The sequence below is a fragment of the Mesoplodon densirostris genome, chromosome X, assembly GCF_025265405.1.
Source record: "Mesoplodon densirostris isolate mMesDen1 chromosome X, mMesDen1 primary haplotype, whole genome shotgun sequence".
NCBI lineage: Eukaryota > Metazoa > Chordata > Mammalia > Artiodactyla > Ziphiidae > Mesoplodon > Mesoplodon densirostris.
In genome coordinates this window covers 75,079,891-75,091,440 of record NC_082681.1, presented here as the reverse complement: position 1 = coordinate 75,091,440, position 11,550 = coordinate 75,079,891, and positions in this window count along the sequence as shown.

Genomic DNA, 11,550 nt, shown 5'->3' with positions numbered 1-11,550 from the left:
ATAGAGTGATGGGGCCACAGTGCAATAAAATAAAGCGTGGCTACAGACCAAGGTTTTATTTATGTCTATGTGTGCACGTATAAAACCCACCTCTACGTTAAAGGATGACACTCAAAAGCCTTCAGAGAGACAGTGACATCTGCTATGGGGGAGTCACACTTCGACAACTTGATTGACCATTTTTGGCACATGCTGGTCTAAATTGGATTGTCTATTGGCTAACAATCTTTTTTGAATTAGGTCCAACTCTCAGCAGGCACACATTTCCATCTGGTTAAGTTTAGAACTCAAGCTGTTTTTTTTTTTTTAAAAAAACTACCTTAAACCAATACTAGCCTAGGCAAAGGGTTCTTATATATTATATCACCGTTGTCTTCCTTTAAACTGCATTTTCTTTTCCCTTTGCTTTAAACCAGGGGTGCATGGCATAGTTTGGGGGGCTCTTCAAGCCTGGGTTTTAAAGAAGAGAAAGGATATTTTTTTTAAAGACACAAAGGGAGATAGGGAGGAAGAAAATATAGACGTCTGCAAAAACTGGTGTGCTTGGATGGTAAAACAGGAAGCTAACGTGTCAGGTGCCTGCATTCTCTCAGTGGAGGGAGGTAGCCCTAATGAACAGCTGCTTAGTGCATACAAGGCCTTCTGCTACTTGCTTCTCTCAATGATTCTATGCCAAACACTCGCTTTTGAGATAGTGCATCATATTATCAAGTCACATAGAGATACAAGAGAGATGACAATAAGCAAAGCCATGTGGTGTATAACATGTACCAGCAGGACAGTAAGTCAGAGGCCTGAGGGCTTTGCTTGCAATCAGCTCGGTAACGGTGTTGTTGGCCTTTGCTTAACACACTCTGCTCCTCACTTCTGGGTATTAATTCCCATAGGAGAGTTGGCTGGTTTAGGGATGGAAGGTGAAGAGAGAGTTAGAGGATTGAAAGACATGGTTAATATTTCTTTAGAATGTGTTCGCAGCCCTGATATTGACAGAGCAGCCTGAGGCAGAGCCTCTTATGTCCAGGTGCTTTGTGATTCTGTCACAGGGCTGGGGTTAATGGGTGTCTCATGGTTGTTACAACTTTGTAAAAACACTGTTCACTTGTTTCACTGTCTGGATCAGGCTAGCAATTTCAGGAAGCAGTTTCTGGCTGGTGCCAGAAATCTAAGGGTGTTTTTTTTTCAATTAATCATTTTAAATTTTGAAATAAGTTGGCTCATAAGAAATTGCAAAAATAGTAGAGAGTTCCCTTGTACTCTTCACCCAGCTTTCCCCAGTGATAACATCTTATATAACCATAGTACATTATCAAAACCAGGAAAACTGACATTGGCACAATACTATAAATTACATACATACCTTATTCAGATTTCATCAAGTTTACATGCATTCATTTCTTTGGGTATTTTTAAATGAAATCTTATCACATGTAAACTACCATTACCATCAGGATACAAAACTGTTCCGTCACCAGAAAAAAGTTCCCTTGTGTTACCCTTTTATAGTCAGTCACAGCAGGAGTGTTCAGTTTTAACTAAATTTTAACCTCTCTGAAGCAGCCTCTGTCAGGAAATACTCTCCTGAAAAGACTCTTCCAGATCGAACTGCCATGCCTGGCCTCCAGAGGAGCACTATTTTCTCATTAAATCTCTGGCACAAGTGTGAACAATTTCCTCTTTGCTTGGCTTCTCTTAGCACAGCTGTAAAAGGCTGAAATTTTTAAAAGACAAAAAAAAAAAAATGAAGGAAGAACACAAGGGAAATAAAGAAGTACAAGACACACACAAAATCAAGCTTCAAAAAAACTTGTTTCTAATTCCATACTAGTTAACTTGCTTACAAGGCTCTTAAGCCATATCCCATGCTTTATTCTGTCTCCTTAGCTACTTGTGCTTCAGCCCCTAGGCAGTGGCTACTACAACTTCCCAGATACCTTGACTGTTTACTCACTCTCCAAATCTCCATATAGCAGGAGTCAATGTATTTCCTGTTACCTATTCCTTATTTTCCTTTCTTCCACCAAGTACCCATATCCCTAAGCCTTTATCACCATCCACTCATAGTTTCCCATCTAACATTTTATCCACAACTGATTGGTCACTAATACAACTAATATTCTCATCCTTCAGGTGAGACCCTGAAACAGTAATATACAAGCATACCTCATGTTATTGCACTTTGCTTTACTGCTTAGCAGATATTGCGTTTTTTTCAAATTGAAGGTTTTGCTAACCCTGCGTTGTCAGATGATGGTTAGCATTCTTTTAGCAATTAAGTATTTTTTAAAACTAAGGTAAATACATTGTTTTTTAGACATAATGCTTTGCACGCTTAATAGGCTACAGTATAGTGTAAACATAACTTTTATATGCCCTGGGAAACAAAAAGATTCGTGTGACTCGCTTTATCGCGATAATCACTTTGCTATGGTCTGGAATGGAACCTACAATATCTCCGAGGTATGCTTGTAGTAGTAGCATAAAGCCTTAAGATCTCTTGCTACAGAATCCCAGAAAGTAACCATAGCATCACTCAGAGTTATAGAGTATGTTCTCACACATTTGTCTCTAAGAGGGTCTTCCCTATAAACCTGAACTCATCAGGGAAAAGGGCTATATGAGTTTTCTATGGCTGTGTAACAAATTACCACAAACTTAGCTGCTTAAAAAAAATTCATTTGTTCCCTCACAGTTCTATAGAAGTCCACACATGGTGTAGCAGTGTTCTCTGCTCAGAGTCTCACAAGGCTGAAATTATTCTCTTGGCTGGAGACTAGCAAAGAATTTGCTTCTGAGCTCATTCAGGTTGTTGGAGAATTAATTTCCTTGAAGCTGCAGGACAGAAGTCCCTATTTCCCTGCTAGCTGTTGACTGGGGAATGCTCTTAGCTACTAGAAGGTGCCCCTCTCCATTGGCAGTTCACAACATGGATGTTTGCTTTATTCCAGACCAGTTGGAATTCACTCTCTGACTTCTTCCTTGGAGAAAACTCTCTACTTTTAAAAGTGCTCATGTGATTAGGACAGGTCCACTACATAATCTCCCTATTTAAGATCAAGTGTGCCATAGGACATACATAACCTAATCATAGGCAAAAAATGCATCATTTTCACAGTCCTGGGGATTGTGCAGGACATGCACACCAGGGAGAGGGAAATCTTGAGGTATGTTTTTTTTTTTTTTTTTTTTTTTTTTTTTTTTTTTTTTTTTTTTTTTTTTTTGCGGTATGCGGGCCTCTCACTGTTGTGGCCTCCCCCGTTGCGGAGCACAGGCTCCGGATGCGCAGGCTCCGGACGCACAGGCTCAGCGGCCATGGCTCACGGGCCCAGCCGCTCCGCGGCATATGGGATCCTCCCAGACCGGGGCACGAACCCGTATCCCCTGCATCGGCAGGCGGACTCTCAACCACTTGCGCCACCAGGGAGGCCCTTGAGGTATGTTTTATAATCCCACCTACAACAGGACACACTGCTTTTTCTTTTTAATTTCCCTTGAATGGCTAATTCTCCATCCAGAATGAAGGCTAAATGATGTATAGCATAACTTCTCAATTGATATGCCATGAACAGGTAATATGTAAAACCAAATATTGATTCCTTCAGTCTTTGGGAAGATGAGTCTGAACCTGAGGTGAATGAGCCCCTAAGCCTAGTGGACTCAAGCTATGAGCTGCCTTGGTCACATATCTCAGGAAGCCGTGCAAATATTAGAATTTTTCTATGTGTGCTTAACATGAAAGAGGTCAGAAAGAACTGCAGTGCTTTTGGAAGATCTAAACAAGCTATTCAGACCAATATGAAATGTGCTAAGAACTTAGATCTGACAGCTCTCTATTCTAGACAAGGACACTGTGATACTTAGCAGCGACTTGAATGTGCAAGGTGCTATTTAGAATACAGACATGCTACCCAAGATTTGTGTGTTATGAACATTAAAATTAAACTGAATTTTTCCCTTTATATGATTAAAATGGAAAATGTATAAAGTAATAATTATAAATCTATGTTAATGGGCACACACAATGCATAAAAACGTAATTTGTGACAATAACAACATAAATGGGGAGGGAAGAAGCTGTATAGGAGGAGAATTTTGTATAGGACTGAAGCAAAGTTTCTATTAATTAAAACTAGATTGCTATAAATTTAAGATATAAATTGTAATCTTCAGGGTAATAATTAAGAAAATAACTTTAAAAATACATAAAAGGAAAAGAGAAGGGAATCTAAACGTCACAATACAAAAATCAATTAAATACAAAGGAAGACAATGTTGAAACTGAGGAATAATAGAAGGCGTAAGACACAGAAAACAAAGAGCAAAATGGTTGAAGTAAGTCCTTCCTTTTCAGTAGCTACTTTAAGTGTAAATAAATTAAACTGTGCAGTTAAAAGGAAGAAACCTGTGCCAACTAACTATATGCTACCTACAAGAAACTCACTTAAATCCAAAGACACAAATAGGTTGAAAGTGAAAAATGGAAAAAGATATCTTATGTAAACAGTAACCAAAAAAGGGTTGGGGTGGCCATACCAATATCAGAAAAAAATAGACTTTAAATGAAATATTGCTGTAAGAGACAAGGAAGGACATTATATGTTGATGAAAGGATAAGTCAATAAAGAAGGTACAGCAATTATGAACATACATGTATCTAACAAGAAAGACCTCAAATATATGAAGCAAAAATTGACAAAATTGAAGGGAGAAATAGACATTTATACAATAGTATTTGAAGACTTCAATAATCTACTTTCAATAATGAATAGAACAACTAGAACAACAATATAATAAGTAAATAGAGGACTTAAGCAACACTATAAACCAGCTAGACCTAACAGACACAGAAACATACAGAATATTCCATGCAACAGCAGAATACACATTATTCTCAAGTGCACATGAAGATTCCCCTGGATAGACCAGACTTACAAAATAAGTCTGAATAAATTTCAAAAGACTGAAATCATACAAAGTATGTGCTCCAACAACAGTGGAATTAAACTAGAAATCAATAACAGAAATAAAACTGGAAAATTCACAGATATGTGGATATTAAACAACACATTCTTAGTTAATGGGTTAAAGAGTAAATAACAAGGGAAACTGGAAAATATATTTCAATGAATGAAAACAAAAACACATAAAGAGTATTATATCATTTGCAATCTGTAAGAAAAAAAAGAAAACAAAAGCAAAACATAGCCAAACTTATAGGATGCTGAAAAAGCAGTGCTCAGAGAGAAATCTATTGCTGCAAATCCCTACTTTAAAAAAGAAGATCCTAGGGAGTACTGGTGGCCTAGTCACTGGAATTCTGGGCTTTCACTGCCGAGGGCCAGGGTTGAATCTCTGGTCAGGGAACTGAGATCGCGCAAGCTGCGAGGCACAACCAAAACAAAACAAAACAGCCCATGTATTAAAAAAAGAGAGAGAGAGAGAGAAGATCCCAAAGTAATAAGTTAAATTTACACCTTAAAGAACTAGAAAAAGAAGAGGAAATTAAACCCAAAGCTAGCAAAAGGAAGGCAATAATAAAGATTAGAGATAAATGAAACAGAGAATAGAAAAACAATAGAGAAAATTTAAAAAAAAACCAAAATTGGTCATTTAAAAAAGATCCAAAATACTGACAAAACTTTAGATAGACTAAGGTAAGAAAGAGAGAAGACTCAAATTACTATAATCCGGAATGAAAGGGGAACATTGCTGTCTAACTTACTGAAATTAACAGAAAAGATTATGAGAATACTATGCACAATTGTATGACAACAAATTACAATAACCTAGATGAAATGGACAGATTCCTAGTAATACATGAACTAGACCAAAATAGACTCAAGAAGAAATAGAATATCAGAACAGACTTATATACAAGTCAACAGACTGGATTGATAATCAAAAATTTCCTAACAAAGGAAAACCCAGGGAGAGATAGTTTCACTGGTGAATTCTACCAAACATTTAAAGAAGGATTAACATCACGTATTCTCAATCTCTTCCAAAAAATAGAACAGGACAGAATACTTTCTAACTCATTCTATGAGGCCAGAATTACTCTGGTACCAAAGCCAGATAAAGACACCACAAGAAGAGAAAACTATGTGCACCAGTTCCCTTGTGAATGCAAAAATCCCCAACAAAATACTGAAAACTGAATCCAGCAGCATATTCAGAGGGTTATATATCAACTGTACACATAAAACTCATATAATGTTATGAACCAATGTTACCTCAACAAAAAAAATCTAAAATAAATAAAAGTAAAACGTTTTAACTTCCAAGAAAAAAAAAAGATCAAGTAGGATTTATCCCAGGAAATCTTCAGAGAAATAGCAGTCATAACAGCCAAAAAACTGCAAATAATCAAAATATTTTATCAACTTGTACATGGATGAAGAAAATATGGGTATACCCATATAATAGAATACTATTCAGTAATATAAAGGAGCAAACAACTGGTACATACTAGCCCAGATATGACCTTCAAAAACATTACACTAAGTGTAAGACTCCACAAGCTGAATGATACTATCTATATTAGATGCAAAGTATTGTGCTGGGTGGTGCTGTGGAGCAATCGTAAATGAGAAAATTTCAAAAGAAGCTTACAGTAAAGAAGGACACAAATACTTATGTCCACAAGTCCAAAGTGTGAAGGAAGTATGGAATCAGGAAAGATTAATTTCAATTATGGATAGAAACATAAGTTTTTTGAAGGATGCATAATTTTAGCTGGGCCTTCTTTGAGGAATGAATAAACCTTTGAGAGGCAAGTTACAAGAGTACTTAGTGAAGAAGTAATAAACAAGGGTCAAAAGGTAAAAGTAAAACATGTGGAGGGTCTTGAATGCCAGTCTGAGGAATTAGGATTTTATTAAGAAGTGAGCCCAAGTATAGACATGTGTTTTAGAAAGATAATTCTGATAGCTTGGGGATGGGAAGGAATGAACTGGAGGGGAGATGAAAGTAGAGGTACAGACCACTTAGGGTGCTACAACCTCCATTTGAAAGTAAGAAATGGGTTGGATGTTTGAGGTAATAAGCCTAATCTAGGGAAGTGCAATGAGAACAAAGAAAGAAAAACTGGAGCTACTCTAGGAGCAAATTCTGTTGTTTGAATAAATAAGCAATGGTAAATCAATGTTATTTGGCAAAATACTGTTTTTTGAGGGATTCTGAAGACATCGCTAGGAGACTAGGATGCGGTGTCTGACTTTAGACAAAATAAAGAATAAAGGAAGAAGTTGCTTTGTGAATCATTCATGCATCTGATATGAAACGTTGCTTGGGGAGTTCCGGATATGTTCCAAGCAGGTCTTCGGGCAATCGATGGAGGAACAGTAGATGCTAGAGCTTAAAATAACTCAAGCTTCACACTAGTGTAAGTTAGGCATTTCTTAGGTTTCCTTTGAACTTTTTTTTTTTTTTTTTTTTTTTTTTTTTTTTTTTTTTTTGCGGTACGTGGGCCTCTCACTGTTGTGGCCTCTCCCGTTGCGGAGCACAGGCTCCGGACGGGCAGGCTCAGCAGCCATGGCTCACAGGCCGAGCCGCTCCACGGCATGTGGGATCTTCCCAGACCGGGGCACAAACCCGTATCCCCTGCATCGGCAGGCGGACTCTCAACCACTGTGCCACCAGGGAAGCCCCTCCCTTGAACTTTTTATCTTTCATTTGCACAGAGACTTTTTCCTAAAAGTCTAAATATAATTTTAGAATAATTTCTTAGTTAAATTTTTGATAATAAAAGTCTGATGACCTCTTAACTTCACACAGTAATGGGGAGAATTGGCTGGAAAGAATTAAAGGAGTGGAAAAATAATTCAGGGCATTAATTTGTTCAGTGGAGGTAAGGAGGTCACTTAAAAGGCACTTAACAAGAATTAAAAGTGAGAAGCTCTATAACCAGTTAAACAGAATCTATTACGTTTAACACACACTTACTGAGCAATAAGTGAGGGCCTTGTTAGACGCTGTGGGAGTTACAAAGGTAGACAAAATGGTCTCTGCTCTCCAGGAGGTACAGCCTAGTGTGGCATAGATAAGAAAAAAAATCACAGTGTGCACATGCCTGAGTAACTAACTGGAAGGGTGGCTAGTGCTTAGTAGAGGTGAGAAAAAAAACATATTTGTTTTTATATTGGCCCACCTGATTTTTTTTTGTCAGGGTCCATGGCTTGTAACATGCCTTAAACATTACACTTTAACAGCTCTCAAAATATGTGGAGTGGAAATGGGCATTTTGGATTGGAAAATAAAAGACAACTTTATTCTTAAGTTTAGCTGTGGCATTCAACTTTTTATATTAAGGAGTTCCATGTGTTTTCACATACATTCTCACTCTCCTATACCATTCCTGTGAGGTACAGGGAGACAGACATTATCCAGAGTATGCAGTGGAGTCATCTCTCCAAGATTCTTCAACAATAAATAGCAGAGCAAGGACTGGAATGTAGGTTTCCTAATTCTCACTCTAATCTCCCCTCATTTAAACTCCACTCCTTCCCAAGATGATACTTTAAAAAATAGTGAAGTAAAATCCTCTCCATTAGGTACTGTCAACTATAATTTGTTTATGACATTTTCGGTCATTCTAAATCTTAGGCCCTGGAAATATTTTAAAGACATTTCACTGGAATTTATTGGAGATGTATTCTTAAATCTAGGCAGACTTGGCAGGATCTGTAGACTGAATTCCTAATAAATCCCACCATTAACAGGGACTTTTAAAACTCTGAGATGTGTGATATTCCCTGTGAATTCACCAAAAGGCAGAGCAAAAACTGAGCTTAGTAGCTACTTTCCCTTAAAAACTGGAGCCTATTTTGATATGGGGAATTACCACTACCCAGATGCCTTTTTAAGTCATGTTCCTATAAGATTAGTCAGTCGAACAACACATTGAGCTCCTATTATGTGCTAGGCATGACATAAATTAGAATTTCACCTTCTTGTAATAGCTGAGCCAGGATGCCTGAAAGCAAAGAGAAATTGGAAACCTAGATCTAGATTACCAAACATTCCTTCTTTCTTTAGGTTGTAAGTTCTTGAATGTGGTGTGTGGATGGTTACAATTTGTGTTTGTGTTTGCATGTCTACATAAATGTATACACACGCTATACATGTATATGTATATACACAAATACATATATATATATATATATATATATATATAGGTACATACATAAGTATACTTGAAATGCTATTTCTGATGAAAAGGGATCTGTAATGCAGGTGGGAATAAAACTGAACTCAACAATGTTAGCTCTACTTGAAAATCTATAATTCCAAGTAAGAAAGGCCAATAGGGTTTTGAAGAGGATAAAGTACAAATTCTCCTGTTCTTAAAAGTCATGGGGGTTATACTCCATATCTTGATTGAGATAAAAGACTAGGAAGAGTTTTTTTTTTTTTAACATCTTTATTGGAGTATAATTGCTTTACAATGGTGTGTTAGTTTCTGCTTTATAACAAAGTGAATCAGCTATACATATACATATGTCCCCATATCTCCTCCCTCTTGTGTCTCCTTCCCACCCTCCCTATCCCACCCCTCTAGGCAGACACAAAGCAGCAAGCTGATCTCCCCATTCGATGCAGCTGCTTCCCACTAGCTATCTATTGTACATTTGGTAGTGTATATATGTCAATACTACTCTCTCACTTTGTCACAGCTTACCCTTCCCCCTCCCCGTGTCCTCAAGTCCATTCTCTATGTCTGTGTCTTTATCCCTGTCCTGTCCCTAGGTTCATCAGAACTTTTTTTTTTTTAGATTCCATATATATGTGTTAGCATATGGTAATTGTTTTTCTCTTTCTGACTTACTTCACTCTGTATGACAGACTCTAGGTCCATCCACCTCACTACAGATAACTCAATTTCGTTGCTTTTTATGGCTGACTAGTAATCCATTGTATTTATGTGCCAGGACGAGTCTTAAATTGCCAAAAATTTCTTTACTGTGAATAATCTAAGTCTTTCCTTCTTTAACAGAAACACATTTGCTCTTGTTTTGCAAAATAATATGAGAAGCCCATGCAAAAGTAAGAAAAGACAGGACTCATAATGAGGAGTCCTAGCCTCTACAAGCTCTGTCATTCATTCATTTATTCACTCATTTAGATATGCATACAGCAAATACCTATTGAGTGTCTACATTGTGCTAGTTATTGGGGATACAATGGTGAACAATACTGTGTGACTTGAGGTAAATCACATCTCTTCTTGGGCCTGAATTTTTCCATCTATAAAAATGAAAGTCTGGGACTTGATCTTTAAAAACACTTTTTTTTTTTTTTTTTCAGTACGCGGGCCTCTCACTGTTGTGGCCTCTCCCGTTGTGGAGCACAGGCTCCGGACGCGCAGGTTCAGTGGTCATGGCTCACGGGCCCAGCCGCTCCACGGCATGTGGGATCTTCCCAGACCGGGGCACGAACCCACGTCCCCTGCATCATCAGGCTGACTCTCAACCACTGTACCACCAGGGAAGCCCAAAGCACTTTTAATCTTGAAGAAAAGAGATAATGAGTGTGAAAATGCTTTGCTAATGGCAAAACACTGTAAAAAATGTTAAGAGTATATGCTTTGTCCAAAGATAGCACATACCACAATTTGTTTTTTTCCCACACCTATTTTCAAGGGTTAACTTACTTAATTTGCATGGAATTCATATAGCTCATTCCAAGTCACAGTTGAGACCATGACTCCCTCTCTGTCTAGAAACCAATTTCCTTGTTTGACAAGAGGCCACATCTCTCTCTTTTTTTAAATTTTATTTTATTTTTGGCCGTGTCGGGTCTTAGTTGTGGGATCTTCGTTGCAGCATGCAGGATCTTTCATTGCGGCGCATAGGCTCTTTGTTGTGGCACGTGGGCTTCTCTCTAGTTGTGGTGTGTGGGATCCAGAGTGCAGGGCTCTGTAGTTGCAGAACATGGGCTCCAGAGCACGTGGGCTCTGTAGTTGAGGCTCACGGGCTCAGTAGTTGTGGCCCCTGGGCTTAGTTGTCTCGCAGCATGTGGGATCTTAGTTCCCCAATCAGGGATTGAACCTGCGTCCCCTACATTGGAAGGCGGATTCTTAACCACTGGACCACCAGGGAGGTCCCAAGAGGCCACATTTCTAATAATGCTTGGAGCTTCAAGTCATGAATCCAAATCTTATATGTAGACTACTTCTCAAATGCTTTGGTCTCGGTACTGCTTTAGAACTCTTAAAAAGTATTGAGGACCCCAAATAGCTTTTGTCCATATGGGCTATATCTATCAATATTTACTGCATTGGAAATTAAATCTGATAAAACATGTAATATATCTGTTTATTATTTTAAAATTATAAACCTATTATATGACAGAAATAATATAACATTTTAGTGAATAGTATATTTTACAACAAATTAGTGAGAAAGGTGGCACTGTTTTACAGTTTTGCAAATTTCTTTAATGTCTGGCTTAACAGAAGATAACTGTATTCTCATATCTGCTCTGTATTCAATCTACTGTGATATGTTGTTTTAAAGAAAATTTGGCCTTACTCAGATATATAGTTGGAAAGCG